Genomic DNA, 19,405 nt, shown 5'->3' on the forward strand with positions numbered 1-19,405 from the left:
GGGTCACACTGGAATGCTGCTATCATTGTCCCGGAGACGGGTGAAAGGGAAAACAAAACTGCCCTGGCTGGCCCCGTCTTGATGGCCTGAAACTTCTCTCTCACCACACTTTGAAGAAGCAGAGGAAGGCCCAGGCAGACAGAAGAGTCGTTTTGAATCTAGCTGCTTCAAAGGCATCCTTGAAACATCAATCGTTATCACTTGACTTTTTTGCAAAGATATGGCAACTGGATAAGGACTCGGCCTTGCCCTCAAGAAAAGATAGTGAATCAGTCAAAGTTCATCTTGGCACATTTCCTTTTCCCTTGCTCAGCCACCAAAGCTTTCTCTCACGCCATCTCCCCCTCTAGGAGGAAGTCAAATACTCATTTTGTAAGAGAGAGTGCTGCCTAAGAAATGGCGGGTTCCCATTGAAGTCTGCATCCTTACACCTCCCATCATGGCTGGGCTTCTGTCCTCAGAGAAGGCCTCTGGCTCCTACTTCCTCTCTGTGCCCAAGGACCTTGGTCTATCGTATTCCTTCTCACCTTGTTCTTCAAGAATAAAGTCCCCAAATAATTTTAATGGATGTGGGAGGCTAAATCATGGCCCCAAAGCTGTGGGGATCCTGATCCCTGGACCCTGTGACTGTTACCTGATATGGCAAAGGAGACTTGGCAGGTGTGACGGGATTAAGGGTCTTGAGATGAGGAGATGATCCTGGATTACCCATGCGGGCCCTAAACGCCATCACAGTGTCCTTATAAGAGGGAGGCAGAGGGATATTTGACAGCACAGAAGAAGGATGAGACTGAAGGAACTCATCATGCTCCTTGCTACAGAGACGGAGGACAGGGCCGAGAGCCAAGGAGCCTGAGAAGTTGGAAGAGGCACGGAAACAGACTTCCCCATGGCCCAGGAGGCAGTGCTTGGTTTTGACCCAGCAACACTGGTTTTAGACTTCTGACTTCCAGAACTATAAGAGAATAAATGTGCGTTGTTTTAAGCCACCAAGTTGGTGGCAATTTATTTCAGCAGCCACAGGAAGCTAACGCAGTGAGCAAATATCTGCCGAGAACAAAGATTGCATTTCCCAGCTTCCTTTGCAGCTATGTGTGGTCAAGGTACTAAGTTCTGACCAATGGGACATGTGTGAAAGTACGGTATCAACTTCCAGAAAGTATTTCTTTTTTTTTTTTTTTTAAAGGTATGCTTTTCTTTTGGTGAGGAAGATTGGCTCCTAGCTAACATCTGTTGCCAATCTTCCATTTTTTTCCTTCCCCAAAGACCCAGTATGTAGTTGTATATCCCAGTTGTAAGTCCTTCTAAGTGGGATGCCACCACAGCATGGTTTGATGAGCAGAGTGTAGGTCCACACCCAGGATCCAAATCTGAGAACCCCAGGCCACTGAAGCAGAGTGCGTGGACTTAACCACCCGGCCAGAGGGCTGGCCCCTCAGACAGTATTCTTAAAGAAAGGGGTCTATCTTATCCCACTCTGTCGTTCCCATCTGGTAATGCCTGTGTTTTCTGGGTGCCAGCAGGCATCTTGGACCATGAGATGAATTTGGGAATCATGTCTACACATGGTGGATCAACAAGATAGAGTATGCCTGAGAACAGACCCTTGGGGGCCATACTAACCTGGGCTGTCTGTTCAATATTTTACGTGAAAGAGAAATAAACTGTTCTTAATGGCAAGTGCTATTCAGGCTTTTCCATCAGCCCAACCTAATCACAGTGAAGAGAAACTAACCATAATCATGACAATACATCTCCTTGTCCGTTTTCTCCAAAAGGCTCCGCAAATGAAGACATGCTCACTAAATTTTTTTGGTGAGGAAGATTTGCCCTGAGCCAACATCTGTTGCCAATCCTCCTCTTTTTTTTTTTGCTTGAGGAAGACTAGCTCTGAGCTAACATCTGTGCCAATCTTCCTCTACTTTGTACATGGGATGCCGCCACAGCAGGGCTGATGAGTGGAGAAGATCTGCACCCGGGATCCAAACTCTTGAACCCTGGGCTGCTGAAGTGGAGCTCAAGGAACTTTAACCACTCGACCACGAGACCGGCCCCTCACTAAAGTTTTTAGCGTGGTGCTAATCATTAATCGATGCATAGGTAGAAAACCATCTGATTAGATTAATTACAATAAGACGTAGTTGACTAAGAACGTTCTCATGGTTTGCATTGGAAGAAAATGTATATAGATACTATTTTTGGTGGGCAAGATTCGCCATGAGCTAACATCTATTGCCAATCTTCCTCTTTTTTATTCTTCCCAAACCCCAGTACATAGTTGTATATCCTAGTTGAAAGTCCTTCTAGTTCTTCTATGTGGGATGACGCCACAGCATGGCTTGATGAGTGGTGTGTAGGTCTGCACCCATGATCAGAACCGGCCAACCCAGGGCCGCCGAAGTAGAGTGCGCTAAATTAACCACTAGGCAACAAGGCCAGCCCCATTGAAGAATAAGTACATTTTTAATTAAATGTCCCTCCTACATTGTATCTTCCAAGTTTTAGGATAAAATAAAAGGAGAAAGACATGAGGATACCTCCCCTATGATCATTCTCCATCTTTAAAGTTTCACCATGGTTGAACCGTTGGGAATTGCAGATGAAATTTTTTTTGGTGTCTGTTACTGCTGTTTAATTTTCAAGTTCACTCTTATTTGTCTCTGACTCATAGAAGACAGGAGTTTTCTATTTAGGTCTATTTCTGAACATCCCACTGTTGTTCTCAGAGTGCTATTTTACGGAAGCAAATGCTGGGAATTGCCTATGTCTCAGGTGCTGGAACTCCCCAGATGGGTTCTTTAGAAATAGCTGCTTTTTCTGTTTATGGAATTCCAGATGAGCACCCTAAAAATATCACAGTAATGAGATTCATAAAATCTAAGCATCATTGAATTGCACTTTTCCTTCTGTTCACGGAACAAAGCTTTGCTTTTTTAAGTTCTTTTCCAAATTCTTTCTCTGCGAGGCCAATGGAGATGGAGTTGCAAATGCTGGCATCTGGCCGGTGACCCCAGACACGTCCTTCTTGCCTGGAGTGAAAGAGGATTAAAGTTGGCCCCTGAGTGTTAATGCTATGGAAAGTTTTTGAGAAATGCACTGACAACAAAAGCAATGTTTGATTAGGTACAGCTTATCATCATATGTTGAATAAAACACTTGAGGCTCTTGTGAAAACAGACTTGGTTGCTTAGTTTTGTACCTTCCCATCTTTAACTAGGCCAGGAAAAGACATGTCTTTTTCCCTCTTCTCAGCACCTTGGCAACATCAGTTCCAGTTCCAGCCAAAATCTAGAAGTGTAGAGAGAGGTGATTGAGAATAGCCATTTAAAAAAGGCCAATATGTTTAATACTACACAATGGGTTGGCTTGAGCGTGGAAATTAGTATTCAGCTCGAGTCTTTGTATCAGAGTGGTTTCAACAGGTTTTATTGGCTGCCTGTAGGGGAATGACTGTATCTTTACCCCTCGGAAGCAGCATGGAGCACCCACAAGGGAACACGGCCAAGTTAATGGAGTCAGATGAGCCAACCAGATATACCCTTTTCAGAAATATGTTGAAGAGGATCACTGTCTTCTAGTCAAATTTGATATTTGAATTTTCAATGGATTGAAGTTCTTTAGATTTTTTAAATGAATGCTATTCCCGTGAGATTTTGCATCTTTGAAAGAAATGCTAAATATATCTTTAAACATTGTGTAAGGTTTGCTGTTGAGAGTATGTCCCACGAACCATTCATATAAACATATGAACTGGAATCCAGACATGCTTGAGAAACTGGATAATTTTAGCAGGAGGAATCAGAGTTTTAAAGTAGAGTGTTGAGCAATGGCCTTCTCATGGCAAATATCAAAAGGTTAAGAAATATACTTTAAAAAACCTCATAACAGTTGGTATGTGTGTGGGTGTGCAATTGATAACGAATTTGGTGTCCATCTGGATCTGCTGCTTTCTCCGCAGGCCCTGGAGTGGGTGAGGAGTGGAAGTTACTATCTGCAGGTCTACACTGAGGGTCCACGGCTGACTCTCCACAGTCACCCTTTCGTGGTGCCACAATCCTGCTGGTCTGTCCCCTTGACCTTCATGCATTGCTTTATTGTGATGACCCATATTGTGGGAACCATCTAGAAGTTTCTGGGTCAGTGACAGAGAGAGCTCATTGCTGTTGGAAATGTAATTAACAGGTAAGTGGTCATGGAGGTGTGGGTTAGTGGAGATCTAATCTCTATGGAGGGAGAAATTGGTCCCTCCTGGTGCAGTCTCTCCTCAGCAGCAGCAACTATGTTGTTCTTCAGGGAACTGGAGGGAACAAGGATTCATATAGACTCACAGAACTATTTATGTTACTAGACCATCATTGCAGTATACAGAGTCATTGGCAAAAAGAGCAGCAGCATGCTTCCGAATGTCTTCACACTGAATCCCCTGATGACAGCCCAAGAGCATGATGGGAAATTCCCTGGCATCCTATCGCACCTGTGAGACTTCCACAGTGTGGCGTCGTGTCATTTCAAAGAACACTTAGTTTACAATAATAAATGTACTTTCTAGCTTGAGGTACATTTAACACGAGTGTTTACTTGGCAAGGGTCCTGAGTCTTCCTTTTCCATTTTAAATAGAGAAAAAGGATCCATAACACGTGGCCGTTCTATCTGCAAAACCACAAACATGGTCTCTGCTAATAAATTGGGGGAAACAATGGTTTGTGCTACCTGAGATGCCAACACATGACTTCAGAATACAGAAAATACTTAATTTTTTGCTCATGTGAATAAATGAATGAATGAATTGTTCTCACTTAAGTGGGGGGGGGGTGGAAGTAAAAATGTGAGGATTTAAAGGAAAAGGATAAATTTCACTTGAGATTGCCAGCAAGTGTTCAAGGCCACCTGTGGACTGGATCATGGCAGGTGGCTAGAGGCTTCTCAGGGGCGGGGGGCTCAAATCCTGTATCACGAGCCCCTTCTTCTGCTCTGAAGTATGACAAGGGTGGTGTAAACCCAAGAAAATGACAAATGAGAGATACAAATGTCACCTTAGGCTATCAGTCAAGTGTCACCTAGCACATGGCTTTCTGTGGGCACTGTTCTCTCGGTACCCACAGGACATGCTTCAGTTCTGTTGAGAAGGGACTGCCTGACTCTCCTTTTGCCATCAGCTGCACACAGCTGCCCTTGCTTCCTTCCTCGACACAGCTGAGTCGTTGCCTGGATTTCAGGGGACCTGGTGGAGGTCTTTAACATGCTAATTAAAAGAAACAAACAAAACGATTCCTCTTTTCCGCCTATTCATATTCCAAGCTCATAAAAGCTCTGAACTATCCGATTTCTTTCCTCACCTTCTTTGTTAGGGACCTCCCTGCCCAGGACACACCTTTGATGGGAATTAACGGGAAGATTTTCTCGTGGGTGTGTACCATGTAGGGGGGAGCGAAAGTATCTGTTTTGCTATCACTCATTTTATTGGAAAGAACTCAGCCTAAGTATTAACAGGAGAAATTCTAGTGGTGATGAGGTCACAGAAGATGCATGTCTGGGGGAAATTTAGCATCAGCAACACCTCACTGACGCAAGCCTGCCTCTGTCTGCATGTTTATTTGGAGGCCCCTAAATTCACGTTCAAATCCCACGTTCCACCGTCACTAGACTGCACGTCATGTCGTGTAGACATATTAATCACAGCAGTGCCATTCATTGAAATCTTATATGCCTGACGTCTTAAGTTTTATATAAATTATTATATAATCCTCAAAATAGATCTCTTAGATAGACTGGTTATTTTATATATATCAACTTATTTAAATACATCTGTGAGGCAGTGTAACTTGCCCAAGGTCACACAGTTGGTACCAGGGTCTGGGGGAATCCTGGGTCTCAGGTCTGCATAAATATTAAGCTCCCCCAATACCACCTCTTACTCCTTATTTATTAATCAAGAAACACAGAAATAGAAGAGAAAAGCGGTTTGGGACTTCTCCCCTTTCTCTGGCGTGAATAATTCATTCTTAGCATACACAACATAAACAATGCCAATGCCTGTCTTTGGGGAAACAATTACGCAGAAGGAGTGATGTTATTGCAGGGAATTTTAAATGTTTGATATAAATTTATTTCCACATATCTGGATCCTGAGAATTGGTAAAAGTAATGAGTCATGTCACCATGTTTTGATTTAGCATCAATTTTAGGGTCACACAAGAAGTTGCAAAATCAATAAACTTAGATTGAAAAAATCAAGCCGTAATCTCTTACAGCCTCTTGATTGAGTGGAAGCCAGGAAGGCCTTGGGTCAAACTGGCTAGAGAAGCGAGTACGGGTCAAAAGTGGAGAGGCGAGATGGGGAGCCAGCACGCAACAAGAGCAATGCCGCCAGAGATGATGCAGACGAAAACTCACGGAGGCAGGATGACCCGGTGCTCATTGTCTAGATATGTTTCATGACTAGGCTTTCCAGAAACACTGGTTGGTTATGATGTACATTGTTAGATTCCATCGAACAGTACTCTCGAGCAAAAATTCCCTTTTCATTCCTCACTATGGACCTCAGCAATGCAAGCCCGCTCACCCTCTCGGAACAGATGAGGCCCCCCCTGCTCCTGCTGGAACCTGTCTCCACCCCAGCCGGTGTTGTTTCCCTAAATGCAGGAATTAATCTCCTCCTGACATTCTTTCATACTCTCCTCCTACAGGGAGTGGCACTGATGCCTGGTGTGTGGAGTGGACGACTTTCCATCAGTTTGGGTGAAATCCACCCAAAGATTTGGAGTCCATCCTTCAGGGCACAGGGAAGGACAGAACTCTTTGCTGTGGTTCCCGGGAATCTTCACGAGTCATGGAAGCAGCTCCTTGAAGGGGCAGGATTAAGTGACTCCTGAAAGTCAGGAAGCGTATGTTGTGGGTTTTTTTCAAATGACGCCTGCCAACATCCTCTTAAGGTGATCTTGAGGGCTGCTTTCCATTCCAACAAGATATCAAAGGGGGCGCTTGATCCCACATGAGAACAATTCTGTGTCACTCTTCATTTCTGTGGCCAAAGGACTCAGGAGTCCTCAGCCGACCACCTCTCCCTCACCAGCCCCCCTTCGCTTCCTGCTCTCCTGGCTGCCCCCTTTCACTTTCTCTCCTGGTTCCAACTCCTTTCAGCCCCCGCCTGCTGGTTCCCCAATTTATTATCTTCCACCCTCTCTTCTAACTCCACCTCTTCGTGGGTGAGCTGACAGTGATCCCCCGTGAAGGCTGGAGTCTTCCACCCCAGCATCTGCAGTGCTGGCCTCTTTGGAGTTCCAACTCACTTGTCTGCCTGCAATTCTCTGAGGGGACCTCAGACCCAGCACGGCCATTGTAGTTCATGCTGTTCCCTCAACCAGCACCCCTGTCTTCATGCCCTTTCTTGACTGACTCATTCCCACTCCACCTGCTGTCCAAGCTGAAAGTCTCGATTCCTCTTCCGTTCACACCCCCTGCCCATCCCTTCAGTCTCCAACACGGCAGTTCTCTTCCTCCGTGTTCACGACCCGGACCCCCTCCGCATGTCTGGCCCCACGGTCTTGCAGGAAGTCTTCATAGCCTCCCACAGGGACTAAGACAGTGGCCCGGACCTTTGCCCTGGCTCACCTCGTTTTCTCCCCTGACCAGCCAATCCTCACGCTGGAGCCGGGATTGTCTTCCTAAAATGCCAAACTGATCCAGCGATGCATCTGCTCAAAAACTATTGGCCACTCTCACGCTTTGCTGGAGGAAGGGTGAACTGGCCCCCATCCTGTGGAGGGGGTTGGGCCATACTTTCCACACTTAAAGACTCCCACAGCCTTTGATTCCGTATCCCGTGGTGATATTGTCGTATGCGTGGAATGACCCACAGATAAGGATAATCGTTGGGGCACTGTGTCCAACCTCAGAAGTCTGGAAACATCCTGACTGTCCATCAACAGGCATGCTGGCTCAACAAAGAAGTCAGCAAACAACGAGAGGCATGCAGTCACTGCCAATAATGCATCAGCTCGTCTGTGTAGACACGGGAGGGTCTCCAGGGTATGCTGCTGGGGTAGACGCTGTGGTTGTTCTGAGCAGACCTCTCTGAGCCCCTCCGCCCCACCCAGTCTCTGTGCGTCGTTTCACCAGCTCTGATGAGCTGTCCCCCACTGGCCAGCACCTGCTACCCCTGCTGAAGTGGCTCCCTCAGGCTCCTGGAGCAGTTCCACCTACCTGTTGAGAGCAGGGAAGGCAGGAGAGCAGCGACCCCTGGGAAGGCCCTGACGGTGTGGCGCCATGAAAACCTAGCTTGTATACCTTATGTCCCGGTTTCCTCTGCAGAATCAGAATCAGGCAGGACCAGCTTCATGAGCTGCAACCTATGCAGTCAGACACGTTCCTGTTTAAAGCTCTGCCTTCGCTATCTTTTTTTTTTTTTTTTTTGAGGAAGACTGGCCCTGAGCTAACATCCATGCCCGTCTTTCTCTACTTTATACGTGGGACACCTGCCACAGCATGGCTTGTCAAGTGGTGCTATGTCCGCACCCGGGATCCTAACTGGTGAGCCCCGGGCCGCTGAAGCGGAACGTGTGAACTTAACCACTGCACCACTGGGCCGGCCCCCTGCCTTTGCTATCTTAATAATTAACAATTAATTTTTCATAATGAAAAAATTCATTCTGGATGTGAGTAATATTTATACAGTTCATTATTGATCTGTACTCATTGAGAAACGGAAGAATCCTTTTGTTTTCTCTTCTTTTGGTTTCTAATTTTTGGCCATATAAGTTGTGACGGTTAATTTTATGTGTAAACTTGACTGGGCCATGGGGAGCCCAGACATTTGGTGAAAGACTATTCTGGGGAGGAGGGGCATCTGTGAAGGTTTATTTGGATGAGATTTGAGTCTGTAGACTGAGTAAAGTAGATTTCCCTCCCTAATGTGGGTGGGCCTCATCCAATCAGTTGAAGGCCTGACTAGAACAGTAATGCTGACCCTACCCTGAAGAAGACGGGACTCTTCTTGCCTGACTGTCTTTGAGCTGGAGCATTGGATTTTCCCCTCCTTTTGGACTTGACCTGAAACGTTGGTTCTCCCTGGGTCTTGAGCCTGTTGGCTTTCGGGCTGGAAATACATCATTAGATCTCCTGCTTCTCAGGCCTGTAGATTCGGGCGGGACCTCAGCTATCAGCTCCCCTGAGGCTCCAGCTTGATGGCTGCAGGTCTCGAGACTTGTCAGCCTCCATAATCGCCTGAGCCGATTCCTGATGGTGAATCTGTCTGTATATATGTACAACCTCATGGTACTGTTTCTCTGGAGAACCCTGACTAATGCAGCAGGTTTGCCAAGAATTTTTCAGAACGATCCAAAATTGAGCAGAAAATGAAGGCCCTGAGCCCTTCTTATGAGGTCGTGCCGCTTAAGACATCTTGCAAAATTTGGCCTGATCACCAACTTGCAACGACATCGGAAAGAACGAAGATACTTCTAAACTCCTTTCTGTAACTGCACTTTGCAAAAGGTTAAACTTGCTCAACATTGGAAGTCCTACTTGCATCTGTCATGCTAGCTGGGGTATCTTATAATCACTGGAATTCCTCTGCCCTTTTTGACTAAATAATGAATTCCATAATAGGGCACACACGTGCACACACCAAGTGAGCGTTGAACACAAAGCTGGTTGGCCCGAGAATCTTCTCATTTTGTCTCTGTGCTCAGATTCCTGCCTAATTGCAAAAATATTGTGTAAATGTCAGTCACATGAATCTGTTTGTGAAAACCCATTGCTATGTGTGCCTTCTCCCAGGACGCCACACAATGTGATTCAGGCCCGAGTCGCGTCCCTGACGAAAGACAACATTGAGCAAAACCCTCCTGAAGTTAAGCAAACGAGGGCAAAACTCCGCGGAAACGCCACATTGACAATCACGCTTCTGAATTCAAATTGTGAGCTGACGGTCACGGGCCGAACCACGTGCACGGCAGTCAGATCCGTTCTGGAGCTCTGGCTGTTCTGGACAACCCTGTTTTTCTACACATCGTGTGTAAGACCATGGCAGTCTTTAGGGTCTGAGGAAAATGAAAGCACCGGTCATCTATATCAAGTGAAACAACATAAATGTGCGTCATAATATCCTTATTAAAAGAAAGGGAGCAAATACTTTGTTCTCGCAGCTCTACTGAACGTGGTAGTTCTGCAGTTTTGAGAACAATTGAGATCCTACACATGGATTTAGAGGCAGGTTTTGTTCACGGTTCTGTGTAGAACAGGGAAGCTGCAGCCACCGTCCGGAGGATTCCTCACCAGGTGTCTTGGCGTGCCGTGCACGACGAGCACAGGTGCTCCCCCTGGGGGACCTTGCGATGGAGGGACTCCAATTTCTCCTACGGAAGAGGCTGCCTTCTTGCTTATGCCAGGTGTCCTTCCCAGACCAGTCACAGGACATGCTCAAACTTTCTTTTCTGGCTCCACTTTCTTTCTCTATCTCCACGTTCTCTGTTTTATCACAACTCCAACAACCGTCTAGAGTGAGGGGCTGCCCCAAGCCTCCCCAGTGCCTGAGGCCGTCCTGACCTGGTAGGACAGAGCTGTGCATCCTCAGAGCCCTGTGTCCAGTCCTGGGGTCCGCCCTGCTGTGCACCCAGAATTCCACTTATGAGCCCACCTGTCAGTGCGGCACCTTGGTTTTTCTCTGGAACTCTGCTTCCTCGTTAAGCCCGAGGCCCTTCTTTGAAACTGCTGGCCTCATGGGGTCCTCGTACCCCGCCCAGCTCTTCCCACTGCCTCTCCCACAGGCCAGGAGCGGATTCCCAGCCTCTGCCAGCACATCACTGCTGCAGCCCCGCGACTTCAAGTTCTTACTGCCGCCCTGACTTCCCCCGCTGCGTGTTACACTTGCTGAATTCACACCCCACACCAGCAGCTGCTTACAGGAAGCTGCGTTTACTGGCCTGCGTGAAGGTGGGATTGGGGGCCAGCATCCCCCAGGCCACTTTCCCCAGCCTCAGGCTGTCTGGCTCTGGCTGCTCCTTCCTCTTCCCACGTCCTGTTGTGTTGAGGCCTCTCGTGTGCCTGAGGCTGAGCCTGAGCCCACCCCAGTGTGACAGGACATTGCGGACCACCTGCTAGAGGTGGGGTTTCTGGGAGCAGTGAGAGGTCCAAGGTGGTGGAGATGCAGTCCAGCACCACAAGAATCTAACCCTTAGTAAGGGCACGGACTTTGTCCTTCCTTCCCACAGATGGACCTGGTTGGAAATGAGCCTGTGGTCCTCACTGTCTCAGTTCCGTTCCTCCTGGGCCTGTGGTCGGCCCCAGGAGACCCGCCGGCTCCATCACCATCGGGTTCCACCGTGGACCAAAAGCATCTCTTTGGCTGGTAAGACTCTTCCTCTGAATGCTTTCAAATCTAACCTGCTTCCACCCCAAAACCCAGGAGAGCAAGGCTGCCGGGACAGAGGCTTCGTCATGACTTTGTCACCGTTGGACTCACAATTCTGGTTCTGATCCTGCGGCTTAAGACCCCGGGGGATTCCAACGCCATCTCTGCACGTTCCCAGTTCTCTCCCTTGGTGACTCCATAAGCTCACACAGCATCGACATTTGTTTTTTTGCACGTTTCTGTCTGTTAGTCGGTTTGTCGAAAGTCTTTCCTAAGATCTTCTGTGCCAGATTCTGGGGAGGGAGTCTTAAGAAAAACAGACCTCACCCTCAGGGATCTCACAGACTATCTTGGAGACGGATTTAACGTTGATCTCCCACCCTGATATTTCTGCAAAGGTCCCCTGCTGTGTTTTCCGTGGCACACTGGACATTCGGCACAAAGCCCTCACTGCGTTCCCAGGAACTCCGTCCCCACCATGGGCTGGGAGCATTTGGGGAGACGCACAAGGGCAGGGAGGGGCAAAGGTTCTGGGGCAGGCGGACCGTGCAGGCCAGCTCTGCCTGTCCACAGCTGTCAACATGAGCAAGCTGCTGAACCACTTTGATCCTTAGTTTTTACAAAATGCAGCTGATGGCACCACGGCAGGGTTTGTTGAGCAAATTAGAGATGGCACATCCAAGTGGACTAGGAGAGGACCAGCACAGAGCCTGTCACACGCTTGGGGCCCCAACTTTTACGTGCCCTTTTCTATTCATGACCCACCAGCAGGCAGTCATTCCAAACTGGATCTGAGCCTCGTCCTCCAACCAGGTAACTTGGATCCACCCTCTGACGGCTTTTCTCTGCTCTGAGCACAGTTGTGGGTTTTCTAGAGGAAGTCAAGTGCAGCGTGGGGTTGGGACCCTCCTCCTTAGGTGCACAGTGGGCTGGCTCCACCTCGGCTGGTGCTCAAGCCCCTGTCTCTGTTTGACCCACAACACGGAACAGCAGCTTTCTGGTACTGACTCCCAAGTGCGATTTGGACCCTGTGCCTGTGCGAGCTCTGCTGAGAAGATGATGCTGATGGAGGCTTTTCTGAAGCAGAGGACGCCCCTCCACTGCATTAGATTCTCCCCGATCTGAACAGTCGCACCTGAGAATTGTTCTTTGGAAGTTTGATCGATGTCTCCACCAGGCTCCTTTAAGGGATGCTGTGAGACGTGGCCCTTTGGACCTCATCCTCCCTTTCGAATCTCAGCCTCACCCCTGGGATGGACTCAGCGATTAGCATGATCTCAGACATGCGATGTTTATCATCTTGATACCAATTGACTTAGCAAATGAACAAAGATATTAATGAGTTAATTTCCGCTGGGTAATCTGTCCTCCTCTGATGGCGTATGTTGAAGATGAATGGATTCTGGATGGAGCGACTAGGCGAGCTTCCATCTCTCCCCGGCAAGCTGTCTCCCATACTCACGGCCGAGAACGAAGCCATCTGCACGGACGCTGGGTCATTCACTAATTTAGCCAGTATCCGCTGAGCCTGTCCTCCTGGCGGGGGCCACAGCAGGGGCAAGGCAGCGAGCCCTGCCCTCCTGGACCCTCCGTCCTCAGGGGTTCATGGTCTAGGGTGAGGAAAGTGTATCATAACGCAAGATGTGAATGAGTGAGGCGATTCCAGATGCTGCTTAGATCAGTGAGACCCTCAGAGCTGAGATGACAGGGGGAGGGCCAGGGTGGGTGGGAAAGGGTCTCCAGTTGGCTGATCCTGGAGGAGACAGTGGAGCTGAGACCTGACTAACTATTAATAGAAAGAACCAGCCATCTGAGCAGCTGACGGGGAAGTGTTTCAGGCAGAAGGAATAGTGGATTCAAGGCCTCTGCATGAGGCACAGAAGGGTGTCAGGGCTGGGAAGAGAGGAAGCCCAAAGGAGGTGGGAAGGTAGTCAGGCTGAGCATAGAGACGCTGGGAAGGGCTTTATTCTCAGGATGACGGGGGCCACCAGGGGCTGTCAGCAGGGTGCTCCCATGGTGTCATTCATGCCAGGATCCTCTGGTGAGTCTGGGGGAACATTTGTCTCATACGTGCCATCAGCCGGCGTTTCCCGAGCAAGGTGCGTCACGGGAGCGTGCGACTTCCCTCTGAGGGGGTGCCCGCGTCCCCCCGTGTTGCTGTCACCTAGACAGAGCAGAACAGAAGGGCCAAGTCAACTCCCAGGCTGCTGAATAAGGGTCCGTCCCACCGCAGCACGCAGAGGGAGGAGGTGGCCACGGCCAGGGTTGCAGCAGTGGGACAGACAGACAGAATGATGGCTAAGCCTTGATGAGCGGCTGCCTCACAGCCTTGTAGATGGTTTGGATAAGGAGTTCCAGGGAGAGATAAGAATCGGATGACTCAGAGGCCTTGGCTTCAGAAGCCGGATCCTTGGTGACACTTGCTCCTCTGCAAAAGGTAGGAGGGGTCAGCTTTCTGTCCACGGGGGTTGGGAAGGCGAGGGTATTAGGGCTTCTTTTGCTGACCCGGGGTTTGCGTCCAATGGCGAGTGGGAACAGAAGTTGGATAGATGAGTCTAGAGCCCACAGGTGGGTGGCTGGCTGTGGTGAGGTTTAAACCCCCACAGGATAAGGTCACACAGACAGAACAAGCCTGGAGGCAGGGAGCTGATCTCAGGTGTGCAAGTGCCATGGCGCAGCAGATGGAAGGAGTCCAGCATCTTCCAGGGGCCACCTGACCACAAGCAGTGGATTCTCCCCCATCCCTTGGGACACCCCACTGCTGGCTCAAGGCCTCCACAATCCCAATGGTCACCAACTAAATCAGAGAGCCAGCAACCCCTGATGAGCGAGGCTGTCTTTTTGCAGCATCTCAGAGGGTTTAAAAAGAAGCAAACACACAGAGGGTGCAGGAAGGGGTCTTGTGCCCCTGCGTTTCCTAACCCGGCACAGCCCATCTGGAGGAAGGACGTGACGCCAGGCGACCAGGGTTTTTGTAGGCCTCTGCGGGCTGTTCTGCTCTCGGGCCTGAAGCCATAAAGTCCTGTCACCCGCTTCCTGAGCACGCCCAAGATGTGCTGGGGATGCTTGAGAGGTTGGTAGTGTCGAGAACTTCAGCCCAGGGCTTCCAACCACAGTGTGTCTACACCACCCTGGGGCTGGATCCGAAGCAGCTGAGTAGACACAGGTTTTATCATTATGCCCATTTTACAAGGGAAAAAGCGAAGCCCCAGAGAGGGGCTTGTCCGCATCACACAGCCGGTTGGAGCTAGAATCTTGGTCCTCTGCTCATCCCACCACATTACACCTCCTCCCAGGAAAAGGGGTCTCCTCACTCCGCCCCCCTCACCCTGTCCGCATGGCCCTGGCCGTCCGCACTCCCCAGGGCCAGCTCCAGCATCGTTGTGTGAGCGCTCAGTTCACACCGAGGACAGAAATAACCCATGACCTCATCTCGCTGGGCCTCCGTCCTCATGAGCTTTCTTTCAGGAATTTTGTGCTGCTGCTACCAGGCCCCGGCACATTCACGCAGGAATCACACTGTTGTTCCTCCTCTGTTGTTGGTTATGGCTGAGCGGTTCCCGGAACCCTCCCGCCCAGAGGAGGGGTGAGAGGGCCCTGCTTACTCACGGCTGAGGGGAGACTAAGAGGAAACAGATGCGGGCAGCTGTGATCGCGCAGCCCAGCAGCAACCTCGCTGCTCCCTGCTCCTGGCTCTGGTCACAGAGACCTGGCTGGTGTGTCATGGAGATCGAGGCTGCCCGGTGCCCTTGGAGGCTCCTCCCCTGGCCCCACCGAGGCACAGCACAAGCTAGATGGTCCCTGAGCCTGGCCTTCCCCTCCAGAACCCCCAGTTCCCACAGGGACCCAGGATCCTTCCGGGGGGCTGCCTGGAAGTCCCCAGTGGGGCCAGCGCTGGACTGACCTTCTCTCTTCCTTCCATTCCATCCACACTTCACCCACTGAGTTTTCTCAGGGAGAGAAACAGAGTCAATTTTTTATCCATCTATGAATCTGCTCGTTTATTCTCTAACTCAACAGATGGTTCTGGAGTCTCTGCCACCCCTAAGACGTACTGGACATTGTTCTGAGACTGACAGCTGTGAGTGCTCCCTCCCTGCCTTTCAGATGCTCGCCTTTCGCCCCACCCTGCCTGCCGCGGGAATCTCCTGCCCGTCTCTGACGGGCGGTCGGTGGGCATCGGTTGATGTCCAAGTGTTTCTTGTGACTGGAAGCTTCTGCCCAGCAGGCAGCTGCCAGGAGTGAGCAGGAATCCTAACCTCATTTCCTCTGTGTGTAAGTTCTGAATTTGCTCCAGAAGCCACAGACTCCTGTTCCTAACGGTTCTTCAAGCATTTGAAGTCAGCGGCCATGGCTAAGCACTTCCATGTCTACTCCAGTCCCCTCTTTATCCTGACGTCCTTCCTCCTCCTGCACCAGGGTCCCATCCGTCCAGTCCTGGAAGCAGCACAGACCTAGGGTGGCCAGGGCACTTCTGCAGGAGTACAGCCCCATCCCATGTACCTGGGGCGGGATCCGTACCTGTCAGCCCTCCTTCTCCATAGGATGTCCTAAAAGAGTTGATGTTTGAGCCTGAGTAGAGAGTTTTCATTTTATCACATTGTAAAATGCTACCTGGATGCCCTGTCCATCCTTCCCATTGTGAGACCTTGTGGTTCCCAATCTTCAGACTCATGGGAGTCTCCAGGCTGACCCGGTCTCCAGTCATGGGTGTTAATCAGCCATCAGAAGTTCAGAAACCCTACTCCTTGGCAATCTTGAGGCTGGCTGACTCGGCCCTGGGTCCCTAACTGGGGGCCCAGCTCCCTAACTGGACTCCATGCTGTTCCAGGTCTGTCCCTAGCTCCCTTTCTTTCCACTTCTCCTCTCCTCTTCTCGTCATCACTCTCAGTGTGAATTCCTCCATCCTATGACCTGAGGACCATCAGCAATCGGGTGGTTCCTGAGTCAGAGACACTCACGGTTTGGTGGCAAATATTCTGACTCTCTGCAGATACAGCAGCTTCTGGTCACAAGAAATGATTAGGCATCGACCAGAGGACCACCAGTCAGAGGTCTGGCGGGGGAATCCCCACCACTCCTGGGCATGGCTACTGCCCGCCGCCTGCCTGGCCCCTTACTCCCTCCCTCAGCCCCCAGCCCTCGCATCCTTGGGTTTCTAGCTCCTTCATCTGGGCTCTGCCTACGTTTTCCTTCTACCCGGGATGTGGTGTCATCCTGGCTCCTGACTCACTTGCGGGGTGGATGTGGGCCTGTCCACTGCACCAAGTGGGGACCAGGCTCTGGGGTCCCCCCGCAAGGTGCCCCCTTGCTGGTCTGTGAGCCCCTGAGGTGGAACCAGCACTGTACCCCATCGTGCATGTCCTCAGGTCCTAGCAGGCCCTCCCGTGTGTGAGCTCAGTCCCCAGTTATGAACTGAAGCCAGCTACTTACCAGGTGATGCCACTTCCCTGGGGCCTCTCCCCTTGATGCCTTTCTGTGCCCTCAGCTCTGAGGACCTGCCTTGGACCCTTGTCCAGGTGCTCAGCCCTCACCTGCTCCTCTCAGCTCCTTCCACACGACCTGCTTCTCCGGGCCATGCTCTGCCTGGCCCTGAACTATCCCCAGGCAGGTCCCTGTGGTCCCGGATACTGAGCCTGTCTCCTTTCATGTCCCCTGTGTCACTGCTTCATACATCTCAATTTCCCCACCACGTTCGGGTGTTGGAGTTCCAGGGTCTAGAAACTTGGGCCTGGCCCAGGCTGTATCTGTAGAGAGCAAGCCAAGCCAGCCTCTTATTCTGACAATGATCCTGATTCCAATGATTAGATCAGGCCCAGTTTTAGCCTGTTGAGATCTTTGGCTCCAGTCTCGGATGTGTTTACTGTCCCTCCCAGCTGCACCTCAGTTGGAGTCGGCTCGCTGTCCTCTCTGGGTGTGTGTTGGTCGCTGATGGAAACGCTCTTGGGCCCGGGCCAGGTGGAAAGCCCTGCACAGTCCCCATGTGCTATCCTCAGGTCATCTCCTTGCTGCGTCCTTGACAGCAAACACTAGCCTGCTCGCCGCCTCAGAGCTCGTCTGTGATCACACAGGTCAGAGGTGTCATCTCTTATGGGAATGTCCACTGCACCAGGACCCACAGGACGACACTGAGCACTTCAAAAATAACGACTGTGATAACAGAGGTTTCTGGAACCTGGCATTAGTTTCTGCACTAGTTTTTAGGGCCACTTTAACAAACCACAAAGGGAGGGACTGCTCAATCAAACAGAAATGCACCATCTCATAGTCTGGAGGCCAAAACACCAGACCTGAGACCCAGGTGTTCTGGGCTGTGCCCCCCCAACCCAGAGGCTCTAGGGGAGAACTTCCCGCCTCTTCCAGACCCCGATGTTCTGGCAAATCCTTTTCTTCCTTGGCCCGTGGCCACGTCACCCCCATCTCTACCTCCGTTGTCACATGGTGTCCTCCTGTGTCCCAATGTCCTCGTGTTGTAAGGACACCAGTCATTAGATTGGAGCCCACCTCCTCCAGGGCAACCCCATCCTAGCTTGACCGCATCTGCAAAGACCCTACTTCCAAATCAGGTCACACACACAGGTTCCAGGAGGATGCGAATTTATGGGGATGGGGTTCAGCCTGCAGCACCTCGGCCTCGTGTGGCTGTGCTCCATCCTTCTTCCCCCTCTTCCTTTAGACGCACACTTTCCCCATCCCCACAAACTGATGATTTGCTCAGGTCTCTATGGGTTCCTAAGAATTTCTGGACTGTCCGCCATTCCCCCGATTTTTCTTTCCGGTTTTATCATCACCTGTCCCCTTTGTCCCGTGGGAGCTGGCCAGGATCCTCCCCTCCATGCCGCCTCCCTCAGTCCCTCTGCACGATGGGGCCGTGGAGTTCTTCCCGCTGGAGCATCTCTCTGACTTCCATCACCTATGGAACACATTCCCCGCCTCCCCGCGCAGCCTCCGCTCCAGCTCCGCCCAGTCATTTGTCTCTTCACACCATCAGCCCTCATGCTGCTGTCCTTTCTGTGACATCTCCTCCACCGACGATGCTCTCCCCACATGTCGTGATCCAGTCAGCTCTGTACCATCTCCTCGAGAAGCCCTCCCTGATTCTCTCCTTTGGAAGAAATCTCTTCTCCTGAACCTCGTGGTCAAGGGCTCCTCAGAACACGTGTCGTGACTTGTGGTTCTTTTCTCCTAAGCAACCAGGAAGGTGGAATCACTGTCTTCTTCACTCGTGTATTCCTGAAATGCTAAGCAGAGCAGGACTCGTGTCATAAAGGTTTGACAGTAGATGGATGATAAACTGCTGAACAGATGAAGAAATGCATTCAAAGCAGCTTTACTGACACGTAGGATGAGAGGTCAAAACCTCCACTTTCTGGCCACAGGAACGAGCAAACTGTAAGCAAAGAAAATGAACTGGGAAACTGACGACTGACTATTCCTTAAGAAGTCTTTAAGGGAAACTGGGTTATAAATTTTCCTTTGGAATTTGAGATAAGATCAATTTAGTTCCTAGAGCCCCGATTTTTTTGTGCAACTTTTTTTTATTCGAATGATGACTTTTACACCAATTAGCTGAGCAAAAGCAAGACATCTTACCTTAAACAAGACACGTGCATCCTTTGAGTCAAGTTTGTTTTCTCTCTGTACATCAGAAATTGATACTGTCTACGAGGTGATAAATGGACAGTTGTCATAAAACAGGCTTTCAGAAGTGTAAACAGCGATCAAAGATCATTGCCCATCCTGGTGACAGTTCCCTCCCCCGCCCTGTCCTTGCAGACCCCTGCAGAAGGCCCCGGAACCGGACAGCAGCATGGTTTGCTCTCTGTGGGGCCTGATGTTCGTCTGCCCCTCAATGGCCCCCAACCTGACGGGGACCAGGTATAGAATGCCAGTCCCTCAGCGATGCTCCCCCGCCAGACTCCAAGGTGGCTTAGCGCTAACTCCACGCAGCCTTCTTAACATTCTTTAGTGAACAAGGACCTTTCTACTGCTGCACACATCAATGTCCAGGTGCCCCAGTGCCATCTGCTCAGAACCAGCCTGTGCAGCTGACC

Source organism: Equus caballus, chromosome 31, assembly GCF_041296265.1.
Source record: "Equus caballus isolate H_3958 breed thoroughbred chromosome 31, TB-T2T, whole genome shotgun sequence".
NCBI lineage: Eukaryota > Metazoa > Chordata > Mammalia > Perissodactyla > Equidae > Equus > Equus caballus.